At 34.0% G+C, this 27,066-nt stretch overlaps 1 long non-coding RNA gene across 2 annotated transcripts in view; it reads left to right on the top strand.

Annotated features, from left to right (window-relative positions):
• Window positions 1-27,066, top strand: part of LOC137863907 (uncharacterized) — a 361,629-nt gene that overhangs the window by 248,491 nt on the left and 86,072 nt on the right. Inside the window, exon 1 of one of the 2 annotated variants that reach the window (XR_011101213.1) lies at window positions 17,488-17,543. The exons of the other annotated variant lie outside the window; for it this stretch is intronic. This is a non-coding gene — a long non-coding RNA (uncharacterized lncRNA). Of the gene's footprint in view, window positions 1-17,487; window positions 17,544-27,066 lie in introns of those variants that run through there. 2 annotated transcript variants of the gene reach the window in all.

The raw sequence follows: 27,066 nt of genomic DNA on the forward strand, positions 1-27,066 counted from the left end.
CAGACACAGCTCCCAGTATGAATTACTGAAAAATTTGAACTCTTGAGCCAACCAGGCAATCAAGATGAGCTAAATCTTTTGTGTCTAATCCTTCTGTATCTCACCTTATTACTTAGTAATAGCAATCATAACATTCTCTTATCTAACAAGGTTTTTGAAAATCATATAAGCAGCCTGTTTGAAGCATGCAGGTACGGTAGTAATGACTTTGATAGAAAGCACTTGAATAAATTAATGACACTATCTGCAAAGTAAAGTTTGAATAGAAAGCAACAAGCATAATGTCACAATTTGATTTGGAGGGACAGAATCATATATTGTATTGGTACTTTTATGTGTTCTGATTGTTGCAAGAGTCCTGGGGTGAGTACAAAAAAAAAAGTTTTTAGTCCCACAATTAAAAATAAAAAATAAATTGCTGGAGAGAGGAAAGAAACCAGTGCTACTCCTTACCTAATTCATGCAGTTCTTGTCATATGAAATATATCCTCAGATGCGAGGAAATCCGAGAAAGAGTCTTGACAGAGCATAAGAAAAAGTTCATTGATTCACTTTTTAAATATTACTGATCTGTCTGTCATTAGTACATTCATCTATATTTTGTTAAAATTGAGAGGAGTTTATGTTGTGTTTAGTTTTGAGTCCATCATTTGAATTCAGTGCCAAAAAACTTGTTCTTTGCTTCCCCAGAGTTTAAAAAACAACAAAAACCCCTAAACATTTCTGGCAAAATGGTACATTCATTATTTCTGATTCTTCTTTTTTATTAAGTCTTTTCCCTTAGTTTGGAGTTTAGATAATCCAATGAATTAGGGATTTCTTGGCAGCGTTATAATGTTTTGTTGCTTTTTAAATCCTTATTGGTTTTAGCATTCTGAAAGCTTTATTGAGGTTTTGATTTTTCTTACTTGAATGTAGTAAACCCACTTAGCATTGCCTTATCAAGTGCAACTAATTAACATCAAAGGGATATTGTTATTCATTATCATTCTATGATCAGTCATGTATACCATATATGCTGAATTGGCTCTTTTGAATCTCCTTCAGTATGCTTACTTTAAGTTCCTTATAGATTGCCTTCTTCATTTGCACAGTACTACACAATTTAATATGCATATGCATTTAAGTGGAAAATTACCTCTTCCTGAAGAACCATAAGACCTGTCTATTGGCATTTTCTATAAAATCTACACACAAATATTTCACTACTAACAGGCACAGCTTGCCTATGCCCCTCTATTTCCCCTGCTCCCTCTTGACTTATTAGGTTCATGATCAAAATCCAACCTGCAAATTTCTGCTAGATTTAATTTCATCTCACGGGGGCACACTTCCTTGTGTGTGTCACCTTGCTTACTGAGAACCCATAAGACAAAGGGCTACGTAGATACCCTAGCCATTTTCTATTACCCCATAAGTGAGCCATGACAAATGCTGTACGTCCTCCATTCTGTCTGTGTAGAATATGGTTTCCAGTTCCTGAAATGACTAGGGAATTTCATCAACTTTGCAGAAAATACCTTGTCTCTTAAACAAAATCCTAATATTGCAGCTCTAAGGGCTTTCAGTTTTGTTTCTGCCAGTGTATCAAAATGGGTCTTTCCCCTAATATTCTAGGTGTCTAGAGAGAACTTTGGCTCTTAGAATTGAAAGGAGTATTAGTTGTGCAGAAATGTAATAATTCTCAAGAACTAATGTATACGTTTCTGTTGGAAATAGCTGTCCTTCTGTTTCATAGAATCATATGTATGTCGTATGTCTCATGACATAAACAACTACCACATTAGAAACTAGTTTAGTTTCTAGTTAGACATTGTGATCTGAACATATGTACCTTGTTCCCTGGATTTCTAGCATATATGTATACATTACACTATCTTTATTTTTTCTGCCTCTTTAATTTCTAATTGTTTATGGCAGTATAGGAGTTGGGGAGGGGGGGAAGTGTTGTTGTTTTTATATTCAAAGTATTTGAAATACAGTGAGGTCTGTGTTGCTGCCCATCAAAATGGCACTTTCCTATTAAAAAAAATGAGATTGTGTTGTATGCCTTGGAGTGTTGTGAATGTCTTCTTGGACATTGTTCACTGTTGCAAAAGCTGACAAGAATGTCGTTTGTACTAAGAGGCAGATTTTGGGAAGTATCAGCTTCCTATGAAAAACTGAATTTTTTTACACTTAATTTGGTATCAAGTCAGGCAGAAACCACACAATTTAAAAATAAAGAAAAAAGTCTAAAAGGAAATGGAGAGCATGTGTAGTCTTAAGGACTTTCTCCTTTTGCCTGAAATTAAAAAAAAAAAAAAAAAAAAAGAAAAAAAAGAAAAACAAATTGTGGTATTCTCTATTTTCAGCTAAACGTAATTGAGACTGGTGCTGGAAGTGCTTCTCTTTGATTTTGATTTTTGTACATCGGTAAGCCTAACTAGAACTTCAGCACCTTTTGTGTTCTATAGATCAGTTTTGTTAAACCATTTGAGAACCTATAAATGTAGATCAAAAAAAAAAAAAAAAAAAAAAGCCATGAATTTATTTTAAAGTGTCTAGAATAAGCATATGGAAAAAACAGTGTGTTGGCTCAGTAGTGTGTTTCTCTGTTCTAAGTAGTTTCCAAAGAGAATGAAAACAAAATCAAAATTTTGATAACTAGTGATCTAACCAGGTGTATTAATGCATTATGTCTGGATGCCTGAGCTACATGCCCCGTCATTGAAGGTAGACTTCAATAAATTGTAAAGAGCAGCAGCTGCACTGCTTGTATAAATACATCATGACTTTGTAATTCTGTGAACAAAGCAATCTCTTTAGTACTTCTCAGCTAGTTATAAGGGTTTTTCAATGTCATGGTCTAACAGTAACTCCAGTATCGTTTTTATTTATCCTTCTCACTCTTTTCTCCTGTGGTCTTGCCATACTTTGTCACATTAAAATGAACTGACTGTTCTTGCTGTTTGCCACCTCCTCCTCTCATTGAATCTCTGTTTGGAGTTGGATGACATAACCTGACTTCACTAATGTCTGTTAATCACATGAATAAAGGTAGAGTGTGGGCATCTCAATCCTCTCCTTCCCTCTTGGAGTTTGGACATCTTTATGTACAGTTTGTTTTTGGTATCTGATGGGGGCTTCTGGCATCATGGTGTTAAGTCCCTCTGGCAGTTACAGCTTGCCTTGGGCATTTTTTCAGTGCTGTCCAATGCATCCCATTGAAACTTCTTCACCAGCCCAGAAATAGAGGAAGGCACATTTGTTTTTTTCAGTGCTACCTTAGGCAATTACAGTTTCCCTTTTGGGTGGAATAAATCTAACTGCAATTATACTCAAAATGCACTCCTACTAAGAATTACTAAATATAAGAAAGCAGAGAAAATTAAAAGGAAAGAAACTTGGCTCATCAATTCTTACAAAATAAATCACATACTCAGCTTATTTCTGGACAAGGGAAAACATTTCTCTAGAGCAGTCCTTTCTCTGACCACTCAGTTTGCAAGTGTTACTGAATCAATTTAAATTTTCGGATCTCTTTCTTCTGCTTATTTGTTACAACAAACATAACAGAAGGCTAGCATGTCATTCATATTTAGTAACAAACTTTGAGTATTCCCAATTGGGAAGGCTACATCATTGCTATCTTATTACATCTGGGTGCATGTTCCTGTCTGTAGCAGGTGTATTAAAAGCCCAGATGATTTTAAATTCCATGGATTGAATATGCTATCAATTCAGATTTGAGAAGAGGGATGATACCTGTTCATGCAACTCACTCACCCCCTAAAACATATTCTACTATTCTCCATTTTGAATGATAGTGACTTCAGTTGTGTTTGGTCTTCTGTCACAGCATTTTCTTAGCTTTTTACAAAAATAATTAAAAAATATATTGTTCATGCATTCTAGAAAGTTTTAACATAACTTAGATATGCAGCCAAAATAAGACTTACTGTGTTATTTATCTAGCAGGATCTCCCTTTAAGACATTATTACTTCATCAAGTATTAAGTGCACTTCAGTATGTAACGTCAACCTAAATGATCTGCATGTGCTGTAATTTTTATTTTTTTTAATCCTGTATGTGTGTATAGTAAACCACAATGTCTCTGAAAACAGTACTGTGGATTAGTACTGTTATATGTTTAAAATTAATGCTAAGGTTGATGTTAAATTCTTATTTATATTTTTCAATGAAATCCTCTACTTGTATGTTGTCATACATGCCAGCATAATCACACATGCTCTGAGAAGGCACATGAACTAGAAAGAGTTGATGACCATGATGCATACTTAGCCAAGCTACAGTCATGAGCCAAAAATAAACAGAAGAGGAAACAGAGAAGGAAAACCAATTAATAAATTCAACACATAGATTTAAAACCAGCATGAAAGTTGAATGAACGACTATATTGGACCTATGAAATTACATAAAAGTCTGTAGGTCACTTTTGTGGTATCTTTGTAGCTCTTCAGGAGGTGCCTAGAAATAAGGACCAGAGTATCTGTGAGAAGTTTTAACATTTGCATCAATTCTACAGCCTTATGCCTTGAAATGTTCACTCTTGAAAGAATATGAAAAGGTCAGGATGTAAAAGAGAGAGATTTCCCTAAAGAGGAATAAAGGCTGGTGTGATGTTAGAATGGCTCACAGAAAGAATGAACAAGTGTGTCCCCAGCTGAACATTTAGCTACCATTTGAGTTACACCGAACAGTTTGTACAATTGAGATGATAAAAAAGAATGAGTTGCAAGCTTACCTGACATTACGTGGGAAGAGGCTACTACAGCTACTATAGACGTGCACTCTGTGCTGAAGGGATCTGATTGTGCTGCTAAAATCACATGGATTGGTTTTATTGGACAAAAATGCTACCATTACAACTAATTTAATTAATATCTCTCACCATTCAGATTTCATCAGTGTATTTGGTGAAATTGTCAAGTTTAAATAATTTTTAAAGGATCACAAAAAAACAGGATCACATGCCCGCACTATAAACAAATGCCTTCGTATTCAGAGTGAACTTACTGTCTGTACAAGGCGTACTGCTTCATAATGTGAATTAAAAAGTGAATCACTTCTCTTAATCATCATAAAAATCCTATATTAAACACGGTGCCTATTTAGTCTTTTTTGGTTTTCTGTAATTTTTGAGTAAGTCATCTTGTATTTTGCACTGACTGAAAAATGTATTTTGACATTTTTAAAATTAAAACCGTCATGGTATTTAAAGATGAACTTAAGCTCTACTAATTCTATTAAACTGCAGGCTGCCAATGAGTTATAAAGTCTAATTAATCATTTTGTCAGCTTTGCCTTCTGAAGCTAGTCAATATAAATTTGAATAAATAGGAAGCTGTTGACCCAGGAACCTCTGGATGTTCTGAATAAAGATGTGCCAGTTGTAAAATACTCAAACTACTGCCAATTTTGACTGCACATAGTATGCGCTAATGCTGCAGGAAATTTTCAGTACTAGCATACGAGTGTGGTGGTAAAGTCATGTTTATTGCCACAAATAAATAGTTTAAATTTAAGGGATGTCTAGTAATTTCTTTTGTTTCATCTACAGATACTGGTTTTGAGGACAAAAACTTTTTAGTCAAAGTTTGTCGCTGACACTGCAGTGTGACATGTCACATCAGGTTGCATCAATAGAGCCATGTTATGTAAAAGTAATGAAATGTGACTGATAGAACCCAAGATACTGTAACATACTGTAACATAATGTGTCAGCATTTCTTTAATGGAGCCTTTCAGGAATGCTTTTTGGTAAAATACCTTAAAAAATCAGTTACAGGAAGTGATGAGGAGATATAAAATATCTGTTCTCTGTTGCTGCATGGAACACATGAAATAGCCTAAATAAAAATCTTTTCCAGTAATTTCATTAGAAATATATCTGATCTGTAAAGTTACAACAGTGATGTGTATGCGTCATCCCAAATAATTCTGTAACTGTATATTGTGAAATTAGTTTCCTGATTCTGCACAGGAATAAAAATATCCTTGTATATATGTATATACTTTTATATGTGTGTATATATATGTATATCTGTATAATAAAAATTTCCCTGTATAAAAATATCCCCATGTTGTTGTAAGTTCTCTCAACCTACTAGGGAATAAATAAATAAATAAATAAATAAAAACACTTATTTTGGTAATATAATCTAACTATATGGGAAACCTCATTGTCATTAAAAAAAAAAAAAAATCCATGTTCCTAGAATCAACATGACTATTCACTTTTCTAGAGGTCGAAATGCTTGTATTTCTTAATATCTCACTAAGCTTTTGAACCAGAAAACAGAATAGTATTGTGTGAAGGATGTGACATATAAAACACCATTGCCACTGACATCCTTCTTCTGAGGATGAAAGACAGTGAACTGTTTGTCTTCAGCAGATTAACAGGGAAGGTTGTTTTTGTTTGTCTGACTGGTCAAGGACAATTTACAGTTCAGTTACTCTGAAGGAAAGACTTGTTGATTTGAGAGCACTCCTATTATAGCTCCAGGTAGAGGATGATAGATTTAGCCGTCATTGTGATAAACTGCAGCCTATATGCTTGCAATACACAAAATAAATAAAACACTGGTAGATCTGTTTGGTTCAGCTACTTAACACCAAGTGTTGGCATGTAGGTGTAGGCTTCTTTAGTGAAGGTACTAAGGACACCAAATGTTCCCATTAGTCCAAACATCTTTTTTTTATTTATTTTTTAATAGAATATTTAATACTTGTTAGGAGGGAAAAAAAAAAAAAAAAAAAAAAAACTTTTTTTCTATAAACATGACTTTTGAATCCCTGTAGTTCAAAAGTGAAATTTATACTTCCTACAAAATACTCCTACTTCTCTTTAAATAGTCAAACACTTGCTTTCTAATTTTTTTTTATCTTTGCATTTCAGAGTCATGTGTTTTTAAAAACGTAGTTTTTCCCCTGCCTGTGGAAGATACTCTGTAGAGTCTCTCTCTTGCAACTTCTCTGTGACAGAGGCCACACATTTCCTTATAGGTTTAATTGATCTATTAGTTGAATTGCTTATTTTCTGGTTGGTTATTATGCCCAATAGCTGTTATCATTCCATTAGAGCAATCTTGTCAATTTCCAGTTGCTTTTAAGGTATGTTCACTATAGATATAGCAACTCCTCAGTTTTATTTGCTGATGGGAATGGCTTGGTATGCCACTTAGCTTTAACTAATATGAATTTTCTGTTGTGAAATGTTCATTTTTATTCTTTGATGACTACACATGAGATAAATCACTGGTAAAAGTACAAAATATTCTACTCAATTATACCACTCTACAGATATACATTTTTAAATTAAAATTAATACACCGATGAAACAGCTAGTATAACTGTAGAAATAAATCGATAAAAAATATCTTTCACTTGCACTTTCCTGCATATCTAATTCCATGGCCTCCTATGTAAAGAGGAAGTATATGCTGATCTTAAATTTTCCAGTATGTTGTGATGCAAATAACACTAACGTTAGCGTATATATTGTAAATGAATATCTGATTCTAAATTTCATAAGATCCTGAATTGAAGGGAAAACATTTATGTTCAAAACTCAGAATTTAACCTCCATTTTTCATTAACACATTGTGCTTAAAAACAAACTATTCAAGCAAGGACAAAGCAATTAAAGGAAGTGTTTGTATGTAAGACGTAAATAATATGTGTTATAGAAAATGCCATTTGCAGGAAAGCATGATGCCATCTGAATCTGTGGTTTGTGCAGAGTGCAGCCTACAATAACTTGAGTGCGTCTCTTTGTTCCATCTAGTGACTAGATCAAAAATGGAGGAGAAGTCAGCCCTTTATTATTGTCAACTTGTAGTTCAAGCAGCAAAGATTGTTCAGCTTCTGTACACTTCATTTCCAAAAAGAGTTACATAGTTTTCTGGTTTTCAAGATAGCTTGGCTTTTTTTTTTTTTTTTTTTAAAAAAAAAAAAAAAAAAAAAAACTCAGCTTTGCAAAAATACATGAAAAGTTAATGATACCACTTAAAAATAACAGTTAAGTTTCCTTCTGTATGAATGCCATGTAGATCTTTTGTTGTTTTGTGTCCTTCCCATAGAGTAATCTTTATCAGGAAGCAGTAGCTCTGAAATACAAAGAATGTGCAATTCTACATGAAGTAGAATTGATACACAGAAATCATGTGGAAGTCACCTTTTCTGCCCTCCAGGAAGGGGATGAAAGCAGAAAATGAATTCTGCTTTATTTGTATCTGGGCTTTTAATTGAATATGGGTAACACTATTAAAAGAAATACTACAGACTAGCATCAGGTAGTTCTTCCAGCCAGGATGGACTGTTTGGTGTTTCACTGACACAATTCTGTGCTTAATATTGATATTTCATTGGTGGTCATAAAATATTATATACTTTGCTATTATGTAGACCCGAACAGAAAAATGCCTGACACTTCTAAGGATAACTGTTTTAGGGAAAAGGAAGAAGGCATGATATTACAAGTCTGACAGTGAGATGTGAAAACAATGTTGCTGCTTTTTCATTTGTTTGTAAATACATATATATATCACAAATTAGTATTTAATAATAACTCAGATAATATAACAGCAGTAGGTAATATTAGAGGTAATATAAATGTTATCAATAGAACTTAATTGCATACAGGCATGGTTTTGGAAGGCTGAAGTGTGGCATAGGTCATCAAAATCATCTGCCGAAACCATAGCTTGTGTCATTTATTTAGTAGGCTCCTTCTAGGAAGGGAAGGACTGCAACATTCTCTGTCAGCTAACTGTTGATCTTTCAAATCAAAATTGTATGTGGAGAACACTTAGAAAGTTTTAATACTGACAAATGTATTATTTTTTTTTTAAGTTTTGCACAGGTATGTTCTGCCTCCTGTATAGTTTTTTGTTTGTTTTGTTTCTTAATTTCTTCCCTGTTTTTCATGACTAACTTTATTTCTTCCTGGATTTGATTTATTTAATTGAATTCTTGAATAGGTTTTACTTATCTGTGTTCACAGTAAGCCTAACTTGTTGCTCGTGCACTTCCTCTGCCCAGCAGTACAGTAATTACTAAAAATGCCAATGAAAAACAAACTACAAGGCAATAAATAAAATGCATGTTTTATTAAATAAGGTATAGAACTTGTTGTGACTGTACAGGGCAACAAGCTCTAAAAATTGCTGAAGAGTCCAAGAAAGAATTTTTAAATAGATATTTTATTTCTTTTTGTAAGAGTAATATATGGGCAAAATAATGGAGAATACAAAATAGGCTTATTCTTCTCTGTTTCCTTGCCCCTTACTGAAAGAAAGCATGTGGAGGAGTTCTTGACTAAATTTTAGAGTTCACATTGACCATTGCCTATCAGATATTCTTAATGACTTTTTTGATCAGTACATCACACTTTAAAATTAACTTTGAAGTATGGAAATAGTGAATACATTTGACAAAACTGTGAGTAGGACTAGAAAAGGACTAATCCCCCCCTCTTCTAGCAGTTCAACTGCCTATTTAAGTGCCATACTCTTCAAATAAATGCCTGAGCAGTCTTGAGAGTCAGTTCCAAAATTTTCAAGTTAGTTTTTCCTTGTGAATTTTCTGTCATTTAACTTAGAAGACATCAGAAAATCAGAAGAAATCAGAAAATGGTCTAAATACCATTTAAGACAGGGCAGTTTTAATATGCTTGAGAGTCATCCCTCAAAGTGTAACTCAATAACAAGTGTGTGTGGTGACAGTCTAGAAGGTTTCTCACAGTTCAAGAGATATTTAAAGCTGCCATTCTACGATGAGACATTGTGGTTTCCCTGCCAAAAGCAAAACCCATATGAAAGATATGATATGAGAATAAGGTGACTTGGCAACACTGACATGAGTTTAATGGAAGAATTAGCTGGAAACAAACACATGCTGTACCAATTGCATGAAGAGATTGTAAGTGCATTCCGGTTGTATATAATTTATTGTTATTGTTGGTTTTGTTTTTATCTTGTGATTAGAGAAGGAAAACAAGTCCATCTCTGCACTCAGGGAAATTAGGGAATCAATTTCATGGAAGGAACAATAACAAACAAACAGAAAGCCTCTACCCTAATACAGGAATATTCACATTTACAAAGTTGTGCAGGTTAAGCAAAAAAGTTTATTCTATTTGCAACGTGATTTTTCATTTTGTACTGCAGGCTTTTAGGGTTATTAAATGTCTAGATTTTAAAGTGTATTTCATCAACTGAAGCAGTATACCAGAAGCCAAATTCTCATTTTTGATATGCAAGCATCACTCTCACTGATTTCATTATGAACTTTTCATTTATATTCAAGAAAGTGATGTTTGACTCTGCAGTGATCTGATGTATAGGACAGGCTAGCCATTGGAATTTTAAGTGTTTCTAAATAATTTTAATGCACATAGTCACTGAAAGACTTTTTCTGCTTAAGGGGGAAAAAATGATATTTGCTAACCAAGATTACCTATATGCTTCAAAAAAGGGATCCGGAGAGGCCTCCACAGGGCACACATGTTCCAAACCAGACCTGCAAATGTTACCAAGTATGTGGAACATTTGAAGCAAACCTTTCAAGTCTATGAAACATCTTTTTGCTCTCTCTGAATCAACCACATAGGGAATGCATGTTGTGCTGTCCTGTGTCCTATACAGCTGTAGAGTTCAAGTTGCCTTCACAGAACAGCAAGAAAAATAGTCTTTAAACAAATGATTGAATGAAATTTTGTTGGTCTGGAGGAAAAGAGGAAGAAAGCAGTCATGAAGCTGACATCTGCATAAATTTTTCTGATCCTTTTCCCACCCTTTTGTGACGCCAATGCCTAAATTATATGAGGATTCTCATTGCTCTCCCTTGTGCTTAAACTGGATATGGTATTTCAGCTGAAGTCTTTTCTGTACTAATAGAGTAGAAGAATTTGTGTGTTGTCAGGACATGCGGTTGTTTATACACCACAGGAAGTTTTTTTTTTTTTTCTTTTTGGAAGAGTGGCACTTTGATGCACAGCTTGTCATCTGTTGCCTGTGGATGTTTCGTTCAGGTGTTCTATCAGTGTGTTCCCAGATTGGTATTTGTCTTCTGAACTATTTTTATTTAGGCATCAAATCTTAGATATAAGATCTTACTGAATTGCATGGGTTGAGGTGGGGGCAGAGGGCTCAGTTAATCTTTACAGTTTGTCGGGATTTAAAATGCCAAACTTCTCTGTCTGTATACTTCCAGGCACCTCACAGCTTTTTTGTCATTTGCAGATGAAGTAAGCTGTCTCTCTGCCCCATCACAGTGTTGTGTTCTTTGTATGTGCTTCTTTTTCTCTGAATAGAAGAAAATGTATTAACATATTCTAAAATAACATTTATTTTTCTTCATACTTCAGGTTTTCAGATGGATAGTTTTAAAAATGAATAGACAGTAGAAGCAGTCTCTCAGCTCTCTGAATCTCCGTTATATCCAGATTGTTGCAGTTTCCTCCATGGTGACTGACTGTCACAGGTTTAAAAATATTTATTTGAAATTCTAATTATCCTACAGCAGAGCTATCTAAGAGTGCAAAACGAAGCAATTGCATTTGGTCTGTGATCCTGCTGGTTTGAAGTTATTGGTTTAAAAAAAAAAAAAAAAAAAAAAGAACTGTGGGACTTAATAAATTGGCAAAAGGGCAGCAACAGATAGCTGGATACAGCTCTTACTTCATCTGGTTGCATGCAAAACAATCTGTGCCACTTTTTATTTAGTTCCGATGTAATTCCTGAGTTATCCAAAGCAAATAAGGCATCATGAAATCAGATAAAAAACCACACAAATACGGAAAGGGATCAAAAAGTACATTTTCACAAATACATGTGAATTATTTTGCAATAGAAATAACTGGGATATTACATTATTGTCACCTGACATCAGTTTATTAAGCATTGCTCTTTGCTGTTGCGAAGGCAAATAATGCTACCTATAAATTTGCAACATAACTTTTGATTTATGAAGTAGAAATGTGATTTTCCTGTGAAATCATGACTTTAAATGTCTAAATACTCTAAACTGTTATAAGTTAATAAAACAATCTGCTCTTGCAAAGTTAAATACCCAAATAGTTATAAGTAAATAGATGTTCCCATCCTTTTCCTCTCAGTAACTCAATTTCCCTTACTTACAGGGACAACCCAACATTTACAAGCAATTGTTGTGGTTTTTGTTTGTTTGGTTGGTTGGTTTGTTTTGTTTTTAATTTTATTTTAACTTTGAAATTATGTTTTATCTCCACTAGGGAGCAGCAAATGACATAAAAACATTCTCATTACTCTGTCTCTGTTAATCCCACAGAAAGTAACAGCATAGAAACTGGATGAAGACTTCTTTCATTCAGTGATCAGGCAGGTTTCAAAGCAGTTCCGTTTCAGTCCGTATTTGTTTGAACAGTTGTAATTTTTGAAAACCTCACAGTAGCCTTACCTCTTCCTGTCTCTCTAGCTCTGTTCCTTTTATTTCCCCCTATGTAAGGTGGCTTTCAGTGCACAAAAAAGGTTTTCTTTCATGTTCGAGCTGCTGTCCATGGGTTACTGATGGGCCTGAATGCTTAAATTTGCCTCAAATGGAAACTCAGTATGCTTTCTCTTTTGGTATACTTTAATTTTTAATACTATCTTTGTTAGAGAAGGACCTTGAATTAAAGAATATGTTCATTGTTTATATTTTATATATTATTAAATTCCTTATCCCCTTAACCGTATTTGCTCCCCCAAGAAGAAAACAAAGTTTCATTAGGAAGTGCACTAAAAACAAATACCTGGTTTGTATAACATAACATATGTTAATAATATAAGGAGAGTATGTTCACAAAGAAAAAGAGCAAGCATCTGAGTTGGCATAAAATTTCTTCTGGACTAATGGGCTTAAATTTTTGAAAAAATTAAACCTTTATTTTTTGTGGTTGGCAGCTGCTGAACTATGGAGTCATTTTGCAATAAAAGTGAAGGATGCCCTTTTTTGGAGTCATTTAGGAGTGGACAGAAAAGCTCTAAACAATGTATTGCAGAAAATAATCTTGCAGTGGCAGCACAATCATCGTATTTCTTGCTCTGATCTCTTCCTTCTTCTGACACTTAACTGGAATATGTAAATGATATATATTAAAAATAGGAAATTAATTTTGGGCCTGTCAGAAAGATGGCTGTGATAGTCTTTGTTTCGGTTTGGGGCTGTCGGTAGGTTTTGTGAGTGCTTGAAAGAGACACTTGCTTCTGTACTGGGAATTTTACCATTGCTTTACTCTCATATACCAAATGTGGGATGCGAAGAGACTGGCACTGTTCCTAGGCCAGCAGTACCCTGTGTACAGCCGGCATGCTGCTGCAGCATCCTGCAGAAATGTGAGAAGGTATCTGAATTGAAAGAAAAGACCGTTATGCCTTTGCTATCAGGTGGTATCTTTTTCTGAGGCTCTCCGTATTTCTAAATAATGCTATTCATAAGTTCTGAAAGAGGTATTTGGCTTCATTTAAGTCTTAGGTGATTTTTGGGGTTGAGAAAGACATAACTTTGTAGAAATAACAACAAAGTGTATATAATCAGTGCTCCTTTTTGCATTAACATTTACAGTGGATTTTGCTAGATGATAAAATATACCTCTAAAAACAATGTACCTGTCCCCAAAAACCATGAAATGATACTTTTGAAAGAAAGACTGTTTCTGCCTTTTATAAAAATAGGAAAAAAAAAAAGAAAAGAAAAGAAAATCAGAAGAACTTTGCAAGCTGCTTCCTCTTAATTCTTTGTGAACTGGAAAAACACTGTGTAAGGCATGTTTTTGAACATCAGCACTTCAAAGGTGACGTACCTAGTCCATGAGGCAGCACTGATGGCATATTTTGTCCTGTCTCTCTGGTACATTAGGCAGCCCTAAGGCAATTGAAAGGCCCGTTAGAGTCTCGTCCACCTAACCTTCCCATTTCTGCTTCTTTCTCACGTCTTCCAGACACGCAGGAAATTCAGATCTTTTAAATGTTTCCAAAGTGATTCAAAACCTCCCCCTTTTCTACCGTTTTCCACCTAGCTTATATGCTTAACTACGTTGACTTAACCAGACTCAATGTGTTTATAATTGTTGAGCATATGGCGAAAGATAGATGGAGATGCATATTTTGTCTGTGAGTAACATGCTGCCCACCAAAATGAAACCGATGGAATAATGAACATGTGCCTAGTTTCACAAAGCGTGCAAAAAGGGATCGTGTCTTAGATACTGTCGGCTGAAGTCCATGGAGGAAATCTTCACCAGCTGGATCGAAACCAGCCCACAGCATCACCTGCCTTAATGGCACAGATCCTTTCTGCTTCGGCCATTCTAGCAGTGCACTTTCCTTTCTCCTGAAAAGAACCTGTATACAGGAGATACGAATCCACAAGTGATAATTTGCTGTATGTGATAGATACCCTACAACATACATTTCCCCCATTACCTCCACCCAAAGGATTTACGTTGCTCTTATGAGGAAAAGGAGAATGTACTGCAGAGTTACTGCTTTGTCTGTTGTGACAGTTTGTTTCTGTGTAGACTGGAGAACAGGAGAGCTTACTGAAAATGACAGTATTGTGGATGGAAAAATAAGTAATGAGAAATTATTGAAAGTATTATCAGTTGTTCCTTTCTTCTACCAAAAGGAAAAATAGACACTCAAATTTATCATTTCTCATATGCCATGCATGAAAGTGATTGGGATAATTTACGTTCACACTTATTTTGATAGACAGTGAATAGATGGATAGTGAATTCAACTTTTTATCACTAGCCATCTGTATCCAAAAGCAAGAGCATTAGGAGCATTGCAAATTACTCTGTTTTGGGGTAGAATTGTAATTCAATAGAAAGGTAAAATCATATAAAGTACCTGAAAACTGACCATAAGTTTGCAGATATATTAGGATTGCAATGAATATAAACTATTGAGTTCCATTGAATTATTTATGGAGTTCCAGGACATAAGATTTCTGTCATTATGTTGACTGTGTTATAATTAGAAGAACTCTGGCATCAACTTCAAGTTGCACACAAACCAAAAATAAATAAGATCAATCATAAGATCATGATATTGAGTAAAAGAGCTAAAGTATGCTGAGTTCCTAATATATGGAGGAAAAAAAAAAAAAAAAAAAAAGCTTCAGCTGCTCTGCTAAGACAGAATATTGAAGGTGTTGGAATTTTTCACTGACACAATGGTACAGATTTCAGAAAATATTTAAATATTTTATTCTAACATAGAGGCATCAGCAATTTACTATTCAGGACAAATTTACACATTTGTCAGTGCCTCTGAGTAGCCTTAATAACTGAGCTGCTAACTCTGGTGAACATTAAAAGCAGTCTGTGTTCTCAGACGGATCTTCATAAACTTCAGTAATCTATCGTACTCTACTGGAGCACATTGTGTAACTGAGGGTGGAATTTTTCCCCAGTGTATCTCCTAGATCCATTATCTTTTTTTTTTTTAATGTACTTTCTAGGTTCTTTTAATTGTAGAAAATAATCATGTAGAAAGTTTTGCTAATGCATACTGCAGGCCTTGGTAATTTGAATGTATTTTTATTCCCTCTCAAGTAGTAATCAGTTTTCCTACAACTGTTCTCTGCTTTTCAGGATTATTTAGTGTCAGCAGACTTCCATTCTGTTGATTTGCTTTCCTAAGTAGAACTTCTAGTAGAAATAAATTACTCTATAACTAATCCTACTTGCATATTTTATCAGCATTCTTTCCATCATTTTTTTCCTTTGCATTTATTTTAATCTTGCCCGTTAAAAATAATATAGTGATTTAATGATTTATCATGTCAGGGTTTTCTTGTGCCACTCAAAGGTAATGCCTGTCTGAATATAGGAACAGAATGACACCCTTGCTTGGAGTAGTTGCTTTATGTTTATGCAAAAAAAAAAAAAAGCATTGTTTGGAAAAAAAATGCGGGGGGGGGGGGGGGGGCGGGGGGAGGAATACACAGCAGTGAACCAAAGCTCAGTTTCAAGTTTGCACCAAGTTTATTCCATTGTTTTATATTCTAGTGAATAGAAAGCAGTGAAACTTTTAAGATTATTTTTTTAGAAGTGCTTTATTTTGCACTATTTCCATTTAGAGATCCCAGTGACATGCATTCAGCATGGAATGACCATGCTGTGAGTACTTACTTATATGAACTCAGTATTTTTGTACACATAATGAACATCTGGTGACAAGACGCTCAGAGCAACAACAACAAAAAAGAAGAGGAGAAAGAAAATCAAAAGGCTGTAAAATCTTTTGCATGCCTGCTACTTTTATGACTTAAAATATTTTTCCTTCAATCAGTGCATCTAGGGAAACTTTTTTTGATGTAACAATCAATTTTTAACAAGGAAAAAAGTCTGAACTCATAAATATTGTATGTATTAATTGTGAAGCTTAATGGAACATTTTGTGTTTCTGAACAACTCGTTTACATAATTAAAATCTCCTTTGATCTGTTAGTAAATGATTTAATCTTAATGCTCATTAGGCTAAATGGGTCTTCTATTCAATTGTATCAAGATGGTATGGAAAATTCTCAGACCTTTAGAAAATATTTGTTAATTGTTAGGTAAACACAGAAACCTATCTGCAAAGAGATATCTTTTATCTCAACAAAAGTATTTGAGTCTAAAACTAATTCAGATTAAAGCTTTTTTTTTTTCTGCTTTTGTCTGACAATATTGTTTAAAGAGCAGTTCACTGAAATAAGTGTTTTGGGAGTGGGTTGGTTTTTTTTTTTCCAATTTATAGTCATTAACTACTTCACTACAAAAACAATTTAGTCCTTGAAAATAAAACAAGTAAATAAATAATGTGGGGTGGATTCACCTCCAACCAAAATATGAATTTGTGTATGTATAAATCTCTTAAGGGAGACTAGTATCTTCTTGTAGGTCCCACTTAGAAATCCCTCTGCATAACGCAAAGCTCAGTAAAATCTGGGAAATACTCAACAAGATTTTTTTATTTTTTTTTTAGTATAAAAGTAATACCATGTACTATCATGGAAATGTTAATCTGACAAAGATTATCACCCATAAGTGTTCAAGGATACTTGTATCCTTGTATAGGATTCTTTCTTAATTTTTTTCTCTCTTAAATGCTAAGCAAAAAACTCTTATTCAATGTAAGGTGCTATAAAGCTATCTTGCAACTTCAGACAAAGTTGATAAGCTTGTCTAACAAATCAGTTTCCTTATGTCCTAATCCAAACAAAAAAAAAATTAAATATTGGACAGCAGGGTAACAATATTTTTTTTTCCTCAAAAATGCTAAACCAAATAATTTACTTTGAAAATAATCTTTTTTCATTATCCCATCTGTAATTTTTTAAAGCCACTTTTCATTCCCATGGGAAGCTTTTTTCTTTTTTTAAAAGGTAAGAATTTTAATTAGCTCAGGTGGTGCAATAAACACAAACATCTGTGTCCCTTTACTGAAGGCCATTCTCAGTCCTTTCCCTTTCTCAAGAACAAAAGTATTGCACAGAAATGCTCCAGTGTCACCTTGGTGAGAAGGTAAGTGACTGGTGTCCACAGCTACTGGCTTGCTCTCAGACTAGCGTTTTGCTACAGCACTGGATTGTAGAGCTCGTCTGAAAATATTGAATGAGAGCAAAGCAAGCACACAGACATCCTGCCTTTTTCCCCAGAGACATTTCTAGCAATCTGCAGTTTAGGGACATCTTGAGCCAGAAGGTTATATCCATATTTAATTTTTCTTGAAAGTGTTATCTCCCATGAAGTAATCCATGGAAAACATATTAATTGTGCTATTACACAGATGCAAAACCAGTTAGGATGAAATGTACTTTTGCACACTAAACATTGAAAATTAATATTTGTTTAATATTTCCTATGACTAATGAGTATAGATAGTATAGATGTCCCTGCAGTATGCTTTGAGATGCTCTCTTTAACTGTTTCATTTATTTAAAAATAAATAAATAAATAAAAATTGATGTTAGAGTTTCATTTTGAAGTTACAACATTGTAATCTTAAATCAGAATTGCCTATTTCAGAAGGGCACCTTATATCAAAGTAAAGCTGTGTTTTTACCAAGCTAATTCTCATAATTTAAGAAAAAAGCAAAATCTGTTTTGGTTATAATGTTCAGTTAACTGAACTATTACTGAACAAAGAGTTCCTCTCTATGACATTTAATGTGGATTATTTTATGGTGAAATTTCAGAAGATTTACTACTTTTTAATTCTAGAAAAATGTCACTTATTTTAACCAGTATCATCTCATTAAAGTTCTTCCAGATTTGTAAAAAAAAAAACAAAAAAACCTATTCTATTGACTACAACTCAGTCTGTGTACAAGCAAAATACTTTTTGCTTCAGTGGATTTTTTACTTTTGTAATTAATCAAGTCTCAAGTTTAAAGGCTAAAGCTTTTTTTTTTTTTTTTTTTTTTTTTTTTTAATCAAAGCAAAAATTGTCCCTCTGATATCAGTTTGAACTAAAGGAAACAGTTTTTTGGCTCTGGTGAATGTTGAGGATTTATGCAGCAAAGTGCAGAGATCCAAGGAAACACATCTCTGTCCTCAAAAGGATTGGTCTAATATATGTGCAAACAGTATGAAATACACATTTGCAATGGTTTGATTTGGCATTGAGGTGAGGATGTGTAACATTTTCAGAGTCACCCAAGGGATTTTGGCCCCTAAGTGCTCAGCTTAGAAAAGTACCAGTAGTCTATATGGATGGTCTGCAATAGTCATACTACCTTGTATCTGAGAGATCTTAATGCATATATTGGCTATTACTTGCCTTTAAATTTGAAACAGACAAAGGTATTTTAATGTGAAAAACAGACATGAAATATTTTTTTTCCTCTTTCATGTTTCTATAGCTTGACTAAGCATTTCCTCCATCATTTACTCATTTTAACTACTGATGATAATGTGAAAAAAAAAACCTGCATGAGCATCCCTTAGATCCTCATGAGGAATATGGGACATTCTTCTCATTCCAACAATGTAAATATAAAAATACCCACAAACTAGAGAATGGGATGAAGTACGCTTATTCCAAGTGACTGTGTATGGCCTATGATACGGTATTATGATAAGCATATAACTATTGGGGAACAAAAGAACTGAACTCTCTTAGACTAATAAAGTCTGAAAAACATTTGAAGACTTTTTCAGTAATATTCTGATCAGTTTTTAATTTCTGTGTAAATAAGCTCTGTGCGGTTTATTTGGAATTATTTTTGTTGGCCAGAGGATTTTGTAGTAAGACATCTGGGGTGACAATGTGTTTCTGAACAAGACATCACAGTTTAATTTTCTTTTCATGCATGTGTGTATGTTGTGCAATCTCCATTTCACATGCCAAGTTGCAACACATCTTCCATAAAACAAGTCTAATGCTGTTGCTATAAAAATATTACAGAATTAATACATAACATTTATAATCAGCCTCCTGAAACATTATCTTCATGTACTTTGATCATGGAGAAATGATACTGTATGTATCAAATAATAGTGTATTCGTGATGAAACTATATGGCCAAATTTAAACATGCTTAAGAGTTCAAATAGATGCATAATAAATTGTGAATTTAGTAATACTGTGTCGATAGAGTGTCATGTAATTTTTCACTTCTAACAATGTCTTTTTGAATTATATTTCTTTCTCTGATCTCAGTGACAATTTGTGGCTTTGTAAAGGTGCTTTGTAAAAATATTCTGAGTAAAGTTCAATGCAATGCACATTGCACAGTGGAAATATTCTTGGATATATGTTAAAGAAAAGTGTGTTTCAGAAATATTTTCATATATTTTCAGTCTAAATATATCATTCTGAACTAAAGTCAGTTACTTTTTTTTTTTTTTTTTACAAATACAATATTTTCACTCTCTTAGTGATTTTTAGTTACCTGAATTCCTTGAACAGCCACACTATGTGAAGGATGGTTATCAGAATAGCTTTCTATATTGAAAATCATACGAAAGATATATATGCATGCTATTTCTGTACACCAGATGTTGGATTTGATTTCTTGCATTAAAAAAAAAAAAAAAAGAAAGAAAGGAAAAAAAAAAAAGAAAACTAGAAATTCTTATTTCTGAACCACAGTTTATTAACCAAGCTATAGGGGCATAAGAAATTGAACAAAATAAAAAATGTGTTTGCGAATTGTTACAATTCCAACAGTAAAAAAAAAGACATCCAGAGAAAATAAGCCAGTGATTTTCAACACAGGTGAATATTCATACATTAAAAAAATAATAAAAAATAAAAAATGAACGATCAAATACAATTTGATATAAAAAAGATAGGCAGTAGTTAAAAAAGTGAGCTTATTCAATGGATATAGTCCAAGAGTGCCTTGTACGTAAGAATTCAAATCAGAAGGATTCTTGCTAAGAAATGCTTGTTTTCCTGAGACGTTGGGGCTAAACTGTTTTGCACAGGGAAAAGAATTTTTTAAGAGGATATGTACAAATATAATTTTTTCTACTATTTTATAAGCAGTCATGGAAATGCTTGATCTTTGGAGGTCTAACACCAGGCTTTTCCCCTGAAGACCTGAACAACAAAGGGGTGCTTAATGTAAGAACTTGGGTTCACTCAGAAATAAACCAACCACTGCAGGGAGGAGTGCCAGCAAGATGGTTAATAGTCACAACAAAAATACTAACAATAGTGGACAAATACCTTTTATCTGCCTTCAAAGTTAGTGGTTGGAGATGGTGAGACACTTAGTCTCTTAGTTAAGGGTAACTTTCTCATGATCATTGTTCATCACTAAAATTTCCAATTTCCCTTAATATTTTCTCATTTCAGAACAGGTTTGTTATTGGCAAGTGAACGACATGTTATGAGAGAACATTTCTGAAGATTAGGCCAATGCTCATAATGAGATGAGCAAGCCCAGACTGATACTTCTCCAGAATATTTTCCCACCTGTCAGCAGTTTGCCACTCCAAGACTTCATGACTCAGATATTTGCCTTTATATATATATAATATATATACATATATATATATATATGTATGTATATAATAATATATATACATATATATATGTATATATATGATATATATACATATATATATATATACACATATATATATACACATATATATATGTGTATATATATATATATATATATATATATATATATATATACACACACACACACACACACACATTATATATATAAGCTTTAATGGATTTCTCCTCCGTGAACTTGTTAGGGTTCCTCAATAGGCAAGTTCTGTCTCACTCAAGTCATGAGATCTTAGCACATGATGGTACAGTGTAGTTTACCATTTGGTCAGGGCCAACTAGTGAAAGGTACTAATCTGCTAGTTGGTACTTAGCAAGTGGATACCTTGGTACCACAGTCATTTGTGTCCAGAGAGCAAAAGCTGACTTTGATGTCCCTGAAGGCTTCACTTCTGCATAAACTCACTTTAAGAGATAACTGACGGAGCTGCAGGCATGCTGGAGGCTGACTGTGTCAGATGCAGAATTACACCAACATCAAATTTCCACAGCATGGCACATGCCCAGGTTCCTGATCAGCATTGTTTTAGAAATACAATGGCAGCATTATTTTTCTAACTTAGCATTAGAATTTTTCATCGTTTTATATATTGCTATTTGCATTAAGGTGCAAATTCTGATTAATGATATAAGCATTCTAATTGCTTAAATGGAAGCTAATGTTCATTGAAAGAGCTAACAGACAATTTATAAGGTTTCATGCTGCTACCAAAAGAGCGTTATAATATAGTAGTAGGAAATATTTCTTTCCAGTCATCATCTACATTTTTTGTTTACAAGCTTTTTTTTAATGGTAAAAGAAATCATGGTGTTTTGGGGATTGAAGTTGTAGAACAACTGGTAAATATGAAGAGAAGGACTGTCTAATCATTATTCGTCAAGTATGGTGGAGATGTAATAAGATGCACTAAATGCTTTTACCTCAGTAGACCTATGTTAGGTGCCTGATAGTGATGTGCCACGAGGTTGTGTTATTCAGAGGAAACTTTTAAACTGGCTCACAAAGTCATGCAGATTCTTAAACATTCCTATGCAGTGTACTTTCCTGCTTGTGTCCTGTGAGGTTTGTCCTTTCATCAGTCCACTTGTCCCTTATTTTCCATCAGTTTTAGGAGGTTTTATTTGTCAAGAAAGAAACAGATACTTTAGATAGTATCTTAGTGCTTCTGATTCTCACTTAAAAATTCTCAATTAAAAGCCAGAGGAGTATTCTGAAATCATTTGATGGCTCCTAGTATATTATTACTCTACGGATCAAACTGCATTAGTATACTGCAGTCAACCAGCCTTTTGTCTCCTGGCAAACAACTCAGTAATTAGGATTTCATGGTTCACAGTTAAGTCCTACAGTCTGAGGCTGGTGTTTCTTCTTTGGTAACATAACCTCATGTAAGGGAAGCGTGGTTTTACAGGTAGAAGACTGAAACAGAATTTCAAAGTCTCTTGTCTTTTTCAAAATAGCAAGGGCACCAAGAAGAGTTTGAATGTAACTTTTTTTTTCCTGAAATGGAACACGTTTTCCTGAAACATAGCACACTATTAAAAGAACTTGCAATATTTTGGGGATATTATGATTAAAATATGGCCTATTTTAGATAAATTACTGACACATCAACAACTGATGCACTGAATTGCAGATTACTTTTGAATATACAACTATTTTTAATCTATAAAGATAGGAATTATGATGGATAAATAGCTTTAGTTGACACTGTATCATTATAGGGTGCTCCCATTAACTCCCATAATAATTCATTCTTCTACAAATGACACCTCAGACTACATGTATGTATACATACCTATCATTCAACTTGGCCAGCAAGGTTCATTTCTCACGAATGGATGAAAAGACGGAAATTAGATTACAAAATGGCAGTATCTAGGAAATGTTTTACTAATATGAGGACCTTGTAAAAGTAGTCATCTGGTAAAAGTAATAGTGACAATTTACAAAATAGATAATGGGAGATAATTTTCCATAAAAGTAGGGGACAATGCTGAGGAACTTCAGGAATACACTGAAAGAAAAATAGCTGTTTAGCAGGATTTGTAGCAAAAATAAATAACATTTTTAGATAATAGTGGATGTTGTTTAAACACATGTGACAAATCAAGGGTAGAATGCTCAAGTTTTCTTATTTTTCTTTAAGAAGTTAGTACATTTTATTCCCCTCTTTTAATTTAGTCATGGCAACACGATTTCTTTTTCAGGCAAGTTTGCTGTTGGTCACTGTCATAGGGCAAGGAATCTTGGAAACATATTCAGAATACGCAGCAAAATATTCATGCAGGCCATTCTGTTATATTGGTCAAAAGCCAGTGCTGCATTTGTAATGACAAAGAAAGTCTTTCCCTTTGATATTGGAATACCTACTTCTTTAGCCCAATCAATGTGCTCCACACGGGCACTTTGTGTAACACAGCTGTCAGCAGTGGCAGACAGATGAATCACCTTGACACTTCCACTTTACTACAGCACCTAAATCAAATGCATCTGTAAGGGTAAGCTATAAACTGTGCGTCACCTGCTTGGGGGAGATGGAGAGTGAGTGATGCAGATGACACTGACATTTCCTTCATAAGAAAAAGTAACCTAGGAAGACAATGCTTAAACCAACATGTGGAAGAGACTTTAGTGAAGTTTTGTTCTTGACTACTGAATAGCTATATTTCTCCAGAAACTCCATCAGCCAGATTTTTTGTGTTCCCCCTCTTTTGACTTGTCTTAATGATTAAATAAGACTTCATTATAATGGCTAATCTGTAAATTAATTCAATTCAATATCTATCATTTTACTTAAATCAGAAGGAGCAAAGGGGAAGAACATCAATATTGTAACAGGAGTAGAGCTCAAAAATTTCATAAATAAATGACCCATCTGTACATAACAAATCCCCACAGACTATATCCCGTTGTACGGCTTTTCAATTTAAATAATTGACTAAATGAGCATTCCTGAAATAAAACAATCTTGCTTAGAGGATTCCAGGAGAAGACATTGAATAAAAATAAAATTTGACTTCAAGCCACTTGGTTTAAAAAGCAGATTTCTATTCAGTCAGGCTTCACAGATGCATTGAATCTTTGCCTAGGTTGATAGACTAACATTATGTCTGTGCAAATTAATATAGTACAGAATATATTTCTTTTATCTGGGAAGTATTTTAACATTAGGATCTGTATGGGAAAACACGTATATCAAATACGTTTAACTTTTCTAAAGAACTCCTTTAAAGCTGAGAAAGTTGTCTCATCTAAAGCAAAAATATTTTGTCAGTTGGGATTCTACTGATCCAGTCTAGAAAATCTTTTAGAGGAAACCAGATTGACTATAATTTTCTTTTTAATTCATATTAGCCAGTGTACAGTCACTTTTTTTTCATATTTGTTAAATGGTTGAAAGAAACTCATTACTACTTCCCTAGATTCACAGCAGCCTTTACAGTATTAAAAAAAAAACAACAACTTTTCAAAATAGAAACTCTGAAGCTGTTCACTTGCGATAAAGGTAAGCATAAAAATATGATTTTTTAAATAAATTGTTATATTCTCATTTTGTTAGACTCCAGATCAGGTTATAGTTATTTCTTTCTAATGTTTTAACCCTAGAACAACAGAACCAAACCAGAACCAAATATGCAAAACAAGAAAAAACATGCTGTTTCTTAACCTAGGAAATTTTCAGAGTCTGTATCAGGAAACTAAAAGCTCCACAGTTCATCCAAGGGGAAACAATATCAATGGCTTATAGGGAAAAAACGATGTAGTGAGTTGATGGTAAAAAATGCTTGGTGAAAACCAAAGAGGATTGGAACCACAGTGATTTTTTTCTGGATTTGCAAATATATACTTAGACAAATATAGGCATTTAGCTATAAGGAATAATAAAGTGGAGAATTACTATAGCACACAAAATATCAATCAGGTTATTACTTATGCTTATATGCTGTAGAATTTGTCACTTCCTAGTAAGGGTCTGTTAGAAAGAAGGAAGCATTGGTTATCATAGTAGTTTAGTTATTCTGAAGAGAGCATATTCCTTTTGAAAACTGGTATAAGTACAGCCTAAAGGGCTTACATAGATTTAAATATTTTGCAGCTATCACTAACAGCTGCTATCACGATGCGCTCACTTAAGTGCTGTGGCTTGGCATGTTCATCACAGCACAACGCCTGTGTTCCCAGGTTTGTACTTACCTGGCAAACCACAATAAGCAAAGAAAGTTACTGAGGGACACACTGCCAAAGCGAGGGACAGCAGGTGGGGTGGGATGGGGGTCAGAAGGCCTTACTTTATCTCTGCATTGATTAAGTCTTTTTATCAATGCTATTGACCTAGCAGTAGGTATAGTCTCTTTTTACTGTACAGTCTCTGCTCAGTTCTTTGAGGTCACAAGAGGAAGAAAAATCAGCTTTACAGGTGCATGTTATTAGACACACAAAGCACTTGTTAACAGAAAGTATGAGATAGCTCACATTTATCAAAATTATCTCTGACATTTCCTTTTGCTCAGCTGAAAACAATATCAAAGCTCCCAGAGCAATAAGTAATGTGCAAGGCAAAAACAAAAATAGAAGTGTGCATATATATATATGTGTCTGTGTTTTTATAAAGAACACCCAAAGGAATATGTAGTGAATAGGCAGTGTTTCTGGTAAACACTGGTTTTGTTCAATGAGACATATTTTATATCTCTTTATTTTTAAAAGTAGATTTAAAAATTTTCTAGACATATTTAACATACATTGCTAGATCCTGTATCTCTAAAAACATGAAAGTCATATAATTTTGATACTGTACAATCCTGAGAACTACTGTTGGGTTATTTGCAGGGCAGACATCACACAGTAGGCAGGAAAATATGAATGTGTCCATTATTCTCCCATCTGTGGTATCGGCCATGAGGCAAAAGATAGAGCTTTCAGGTGTGAGCAGTCCAGCCTCAGTTAATTACTGGTCCATATACTGAGACTACAAATAAAGGTGCGTGCTAGCAACAGTTACAGAAATCATTTTTTTTTTGTCTGTTAATGATTTACTAAAATCTCACTTTGTAAGAGACCTTTTTCCTCCTTTGAGACTGCTATTGTGATACTAATAATTTATCTGTATGTACTTTGTTTATGCACTAATTATGTGCTGTTGCTACAAAATCTAACTTGGATAACTGATTCTCAAAATAATATGCATCGATAAATAAAATATAGGACCTAAAAGAAAAGAAGTGTTGATTGCAGAGAGAAGGCAAGATGAGCTTTAAAAAGAAGTCGTTTAGTAATTGTATGATGTATTAAGGCTAATAAATCTGCTTAATTGTCACATTTGCCTTAAATTAATAATTTATATCAACATTTGGTGTGGGCAGATATGATGAATATTTTTATGTTGCGATAATCCTGGTAAGTGGCACTTTGAACATTTTAAAAAATAATTAATCGCAAGTCTCATCTGCTTTTGCACATTTCTGGTAGTAACTGAATAAGCACAGGTGAGAAAATTTCACAGAAACCAGTAGGCAACACAGGGCTTAAATCTGGTAAAACTCTTTGAGTGTATTTATTGCAGCAATAAGGAAGATGAGTTTATAACATGTCAGGTTGTGTCTGTTGCTATGGCGAAGTAACTCCAACATCTGAACGTGGCACCTACACAACCCGTTAATCTGAGAACTTTGCCACTGGTAGGCTTCATGCTTCCTGGCTGGCCAGGTCTGTGATGCTGAGGAAAGCTGCTCCCCTCACACGAAGGGATCTTTGTAAACTGGCTGCATTTGCTGCCATCCTTCGGCAGTAGCGGTACCCCCTGTAATGCCTAAATCTCATTGCAGTCCCTTCCCATCTTGTGCTCTTACCATAAGCACAGCGCAGATACTTTTAAAAAAAAAAAATGTTTACATATCATTTAAGATAAAGTAAATGCAATGCTTTAAAAATAGTAATTTGTTTATCACAGGTTTACATGAAACCTGTTTGGAGTGATCCATACGTTACTGTGCTTCCTTCATGCTGGCCTA

The sequence above is a fragment of the Anas acuta genome, chromosome 13, assembly GCF_963932015.1.
Source record: "Anas acuta chromosome 13, bAnaAcu1.1, whole genome shotgun sequence".
NCBI classification, from domain to species: domain Eukaryota; kingdom Metazoa; phylum Chordata; class Aves; order Anseriformes; family Anatidae; genus Anas; species Anas acuta.